Source organism: Apodemus sylvaticus, chromosome 14 (assembly GCF_947179515.1).
Source record: "Apodemus sylvaticus chromosome 14, mApoSyl1.1, whole genome shotgun sequence".
Lineage (NCBI taxonomy): Eukaryota > Metazoa > Chordata > Mammalia > Rodentia > Muridae > Apodemus > Apodemus sylvaticus.
The window spans coordinates 22,803,209-22,809,103 of NC_067485.1; the positions used below are offsets into that span (position 1 = coordinate 22,803,209).

Sequence of the window (5,895 nt, forward strand, 5' to 3'; positions counted from 1 at the left end):
TGCAGGGCTGTTGTGTGTGTTGATAAAAGCACCCCTCGAGGGGGGACGGGGAGGCTCTTCTACCCCAGCGACCATGGTGACCTTGACTCCAGGGTGTAAGCTGAGCCCAGGCACACCTGGGCACCTGACAGAGGAGCCCCGCTTTGAAAAAGCTCCTGATGACAAGCTTATAGGGGACAGACACCTGCAGAGGGCCCCCACCTGCCCCCCACCACGAGCACTCAAACATCAATCTTGATCCCACAGGTCTGTGTACACGGTCACAGGGAGGTTACCTGGAAATTCACAAAGGGGTTGGTTTATGCCAAGTTCAAATGCCACGCTTGGAAGGAAACACCTATTCATCACACGCCTGCACAGTGGAATTCACGGCCTGGTGCTCACTGGTTTTATTCCAGATAAAAATCTGTGCTTGTCTAAAGGATAGGGGTCAAAACAATTCAGTTGGAGCAAACCTACTAGGTGCCTAATGGGTGGGGTAGGAACTGAATATTTAACATCCACTCTAATTCCCTCCAGATCTGATTTACAGATAACACTGAGCCTCAGAGAGTTTGCATCACTTTTGGAGAGTAGATCTAATTGAAAGACCTCTCTCCCAGGGTTTTATATCCACTGGGCCTGTTTCCAAGCAAGTCAACCCAGGAAACGTGAGAGGAGACTCAGGGTCTTGGACTTGCTTTTGTTCTTTGTTAGTTGGCCTTGTACGTACTCAGATTGACCCTTACAGAGGGTCAATCCTGCCACTCAGAACCTCAAGTGGCGAGTGGGGTAGCTTAGCCTGCAATGACCCAAGCCAAAGACTGCCTTTAGATACAGTGCCATCCTGAGCTAGAGGCAAGGGGTTCTAATGTGTCAATATGGAAGCAAGTCAGATTAGAGTTAGAAATACTGTGTGGTCCTTATCTGGGGCAATGTCTGGAGATAGTTTTCGGCATCTAGTGAGTAGAAGTCAGAATGCTGCTTAGCATCTTACCAATGGCCAGGAAAGCTCCCTCTAAGAAACAGTTTTCTGCCACAGATGATCAATGGCGCTCAGAATGAGATGGCCTTCGATGAACTATCATCTCAGCAAATTGGTGTTACACGGAGATCAAGGAGTACATTACCACTCAGCAAGCCCTCCTACCTGAGGACTGAGCTGGCAGCTCTTGGCAGGTGATGCTGGGACCCTCCCTGGAGAGGCATGGGGAGCAGAGTGTCTTCCTCTGAGCATCAAGCATGCGCCAGATGAGGCCCACTGGCTGGCGGTACCCACCAGTGATCTCAAGGGCTCTCATTCCTTATGAATCAATACATGCATTGAAGGCAGTTTGTTTTTATTTTTCAAATAGAGGAGGCAAGATGTGTGGCTAGTGGTGGGTGGCATAGGGTGATCTCTGGAAAAATGTTTGTGGAGTCTACACTCCAAGCCTTTGGTGGGGAAGGACTCAGAGGCAGCCTTGACACAGGCTAGGGCACAAACCTGGGAGGCAGACTTAGCTTTGGGCATTTATTTTTCACTTTTGAGTTAATCTTATTATCTAGTTCTAGTTTTATTAAGTGGTTTGATTTACTAGACAGTCCCCCAACCCCCAGCCCACATTTTTCTTGGTAAATACTTTTAAATTAACAAGAGTATTTTTTTTTTCATCATTGCTCTGAAATTACCTTGATTCTAACAAAAGAGACTCCAAAACTCTGCAAAAATGGTTACAGTTGACAACAAGAAGTGAAACTGAATACAGTTATGAAAGGAATTAGAGTTCTTAGGAATTCCATATCCCAGAGCTAGGTGTGTGATGGTGTATGCACGAAATCCCATGACCTGGGAGGCTACAGTAGGAGGATCACACAATGGAAACAGACCAACCTAGAACACAAGGGAAGACTTCATCTCTAAACTAAACAAACAACCACCCTCTCCTCCCCCCCAGAACCATACTCCAGACTCACCTAGAGAAAACACAAACACCGAGACAGGACTGAACATGGAGTGTGGCTTCCAAAGGCTTCTAGAACAAATAACAATGTTAAACCATAGCTCAGTTTCCTTTCCAAGTTGGTGCTTCTTAATGCTGAAAAATAAAAAGTTCCCTTTCCTTCTCCCTTCTCTCCCCATCTCTTCCTCCTTCCCTCCTTCCCTCCCTCCCTGTTTCCCTCTCTCCTTCCTTCCCTCCCTCCCTCATCCCTCCCTCCCTCCCTCCCTGCTTCCCTCCCTCCCTCCCTGCTTCCCTCCCCCCTCCCTCCCTCCTTCCCTCCCCCTTCCCTCCCTCCTTCCCTCCCCCCTCCCTCCCTCCTTCCCTCCCTCCCTGTTTCCCTCTCTCCTTCCTTCCCTCCCTCCCTCATCCCTCCCTCCCTCCCTCCCTCCCTCCTTCCCTCCCTCCCTCCCTCCTTCCTTCCCTCCCTCCCTGTTTCCCTCTCTCCTTCCTTCCCTCCCTCCCTCATCCCTTCCTCCCTCCCTCCCTCCCTCCCTCCCTGCTTACCTCCCTCCCTCCCTCCCTGATTCCCTCCCTCCCTCCCTGATTCCCTCCCTCCCTCCTTCCTTCTCTCCCTGTTTCCCTCTCTCCTTCCTTCCCTCCCTCCCTCCCTCCCTCCCTCCCTCTGTCCTTTTCCTCCCTCCCCTTCACAGTATCTGTCAGAAGGCCACGATAAGGATGATAAGGATATGGTGGCTGCTAGGAACTGAGTGGGTTCCCCTAAGTAAGTTCGGTCCCCAGTGTGATAATCTTGAGACGGTGAACCTTTTCAGAGAGCCCCAGTGGAAGGCAGTTTGGTGACAGAGGCACTGCCCTCGGAAGGGGACAGTAATTGTCTTATGGATCCGGTGAGCTCTTGTGAGAACAGGTTTTTACAAAGCGGTAGTCATGCACGTGGATCCTCGGAACACGGCTGGTTCTTCTGCATCTTTGGCATATCACTTCCTCACCAGGATGCTGACACCACAACTGTGAGCCAAACAGATCTTGTTCCTTGATAAAGCACCATGAGACAGGTTAAAGCACTGGCCCTGGAGACTTGTGTGGAGCATAGGTTCTTTGTAAAGAACTCTGACTGCTTCTTGGTGAGATCCGTTTTCCTCCCATTCTTTAGCACCTAGGTACTTTCTTGGATTGGCACTATGGTTGGGATAGCCTCTCTAAGACACCCAGAGGTTAAGACAGACTTTGCTGAGCTATGTCTTGAAGATTGGAAAAATAATTAGATTGCCTGAGTGACTCAATAAGAGGGCATTATATAGACCACATCTCTGACCTTGAATGACCTTGGGAGGTAGGTGTGGTGTGGGAGGTGGTGTGTCATGAGTTGTGCAACCCCAGTGAGTGATTTGCATGATTTGAGCTTTGCTTTTTTTCCATCTAGAATGGATCGAATTACCCACTTTGCTGTAGTTTTGTGCAACGATGATGATGATGATGATGATGGTGTTGGCTATGATTATGATGGTGGTGATGATAATGGTGATGATTGTGGTGAGGATGATGATGATGGAGATGGAGAAGGAGATGAAGAAGATGATGGCTATGGCAATGGCTCATACTACTAGGAGTCAGATATAGCACAGCCACTTGGACAATGAATGAACTGGTTTGTACTAACAAGTTTTTCTTCCCACCAAACTACCAAATGCCCCATCTCCTGAAGATTTACCAAGACAGCTGAAGATACAGGTGAGTGGCGACTCATGATTCTCCACAAAGCTACTTGGCATTACATGGGACTCTCTGAGATCAAGGTCAGTTCTTGTGAAACCCAGTCATAGGTTCATACATATTTGCCCAAGATAATGAGGACAGGACTCATTTTTCTACTCTCATCTTGAACGTTGCCAACTCTATTGTTGTTTGTAACAGACACCCACCCACACTAGCTACTTTATAGGTGTTTGCCCAAGTTAAGTATCCCCCAACCCCTCTGACTCCCAAGAGGATTCTTCCATATTACAGTTAGGACTTCATGCTGCCTCTGTTGTCTTTTGGTCACTTCTCCTTCTTGCTTTGCTCCCTGCCTTTTGTTTCTATTTTTAAGAGTTTTATTCCTTGGGGATATTTTGCCATGGTGGCACTTAAATCTTGGAGGGGGCAGTGCTAGCAGCTATATAACTGGGCTTACAGCCTGCTCACTAGGAGGAAATGCATGCCTGGTATTGTAACCCTAGCCAACTATCCATGGCTGCCGAGGCCATGGAGCCTACTGCTGCCAGTTCCCCAAACTAGTATAATTTCTAACTGCATCCTAAATACTGATCCTTATTCCCACAGATGCATGCAGCTCCCGTCCCTATGCAAAGAAGCATCTTTTAGCAGCGAGTGGAGACCCTAAAGAAAGTCACCACAGGTCACAATGCAGACTATGGGTACCCAGGCTCAGTTTACGTTTCTGCAATACAACTCTTACATCTAAGGCTCAGAGAACATCTCAGAAGAGTTGAGAACGTCTCGAAAGAATTTACGAAAAAGATGAGAAAAGCGAGAGGAGCAGGGCGTCCGATACAATATAGTGTCTTCTATATATGACACGGAAGCTGTACCCATCAACTCTGAAAGCGCCTGCTACCCAAAACAGACCTGCACAGTGACACCATTGGACAAGCCAAAGTAAACGTCACAGGGCCCCACCCCTAGACGAAGAGCGGTAGGCAACTGATGGCCGCTGACAGAGATAATCAGTCTTCTCCCAGAAGAGCCCTGAAGATGGGTTATTCAGTCCCAAGTGGTCATCCCTAAACTAATAGACTCGTGAGCGACAGTAACAGGACTCAGCATAAATGAACTCAGCAGGCTGCATTTGCATATGCAGATTAAAGAAGAGGGAGGGATCGTGTGTGAGAGTGGGAGTCACGTGGGAGGAGTCTCAGGCGCAGGAAGGAGAAGTGGAAATGACTTAAATATAGTACTGAGTACAAGATTCTCAAGAGAGAGAGAAAAAGAAGAATGCTCTTCACGGTTAGGCGTAAGCTCTCCAAGGGCAGCCATTATGCTTCTGATTTTCTCCTTCCTCGTGGCACCCAGGCCTCGACATGAATCAGATGCTCGATAAATGGTCAATGCATGCAGTGGAGTTAAATGAAATCCTTTCTTTCCAATTCATCTTCCTCTAAGCTTGCCCTTGGGAGTAAGACCAGGATATAGCCAGATAACCCTCAGAACCCTCGGCGGGGACTTTCGAAGGAGGACAAACCTCCAGGTGAATGAAAAAAAAATATAGAAGAACAGGAAGAAGATTAAAAATGCCAAGATTGACAACTGCCCACCTGGCCCTCAGCCCCTAATGAGAAAAGAGAAACCCAAACCATCTGATTCACTTCAATTGCTCCTGGACCTGAAATGACCTCCCTCTCCCAGGCCTGGAGGAAAATTCAATTAAAGGGTCCATCTGTGAGGTGGCCGCTGGAGAGGAAAGGGCTTTGGGGAGACCCACATTTTCATAAAAAAATAAAATAAAATAAGAGCCCTGCTCCTCTCCCTTTTCCCCACCCTCCTCCTCCCCCTCTTCTGCACCCTGCCCCTCCCCCTCCCTCCCTGCCCCCCCCCCCACACACACACACTTATTAGCTATGGCCCTTACTTCTAAACTGCAGTTCTCTCCAATTAGACTGGTTCCATTGCAGCTTTCATCTGCTAGTCTCAAATGCATGCAGGGTAAGGACTGACACATCCCCCAGCCCCAGCCCTAGCTGGGAGAGAGAGCAAGAGAAAAATCCAAAAAGACTGGCCAGAGAAACCAGGGGACCGGAGGCTTCCTGGCCCAATTAATTCCAACACATCAGCTGGCTTCAGTTTTGTGCTGATGTGAGCTCCTTCCATGTGCGCTGTCCAAATTAACGCAACCTGATACAAATTAATAATAATAAGTAATATCCTCCGTCTGTGGGGAAGGCTTAGTGGGTAAAGTGTTTGCACGGAGGCCTGAATT

General features: G+C 48.3%; 1 long non-coding RNA gene across 1 annotated transcript; it reads left to right on the forward strand.

The window, feature by feature from the left end:
* Positions 1-959: 959 nt before the first annotated feature.
* LOC127664953 (uncharacterized) lies at positions 960-5,474 on the forward strand. The gene is made up of 3 exons (XR_007973291.1): positions 960-1,158; positions 3,343-3,650; positions 4,242-5,474. It is a non-coding gene; the product is annotated as an uncharacterized LOC127664953 (long non-coding RNA).
* The last annotated feature ends 421 nt before the right edge of the window (positions 5,475-5,895 follow it).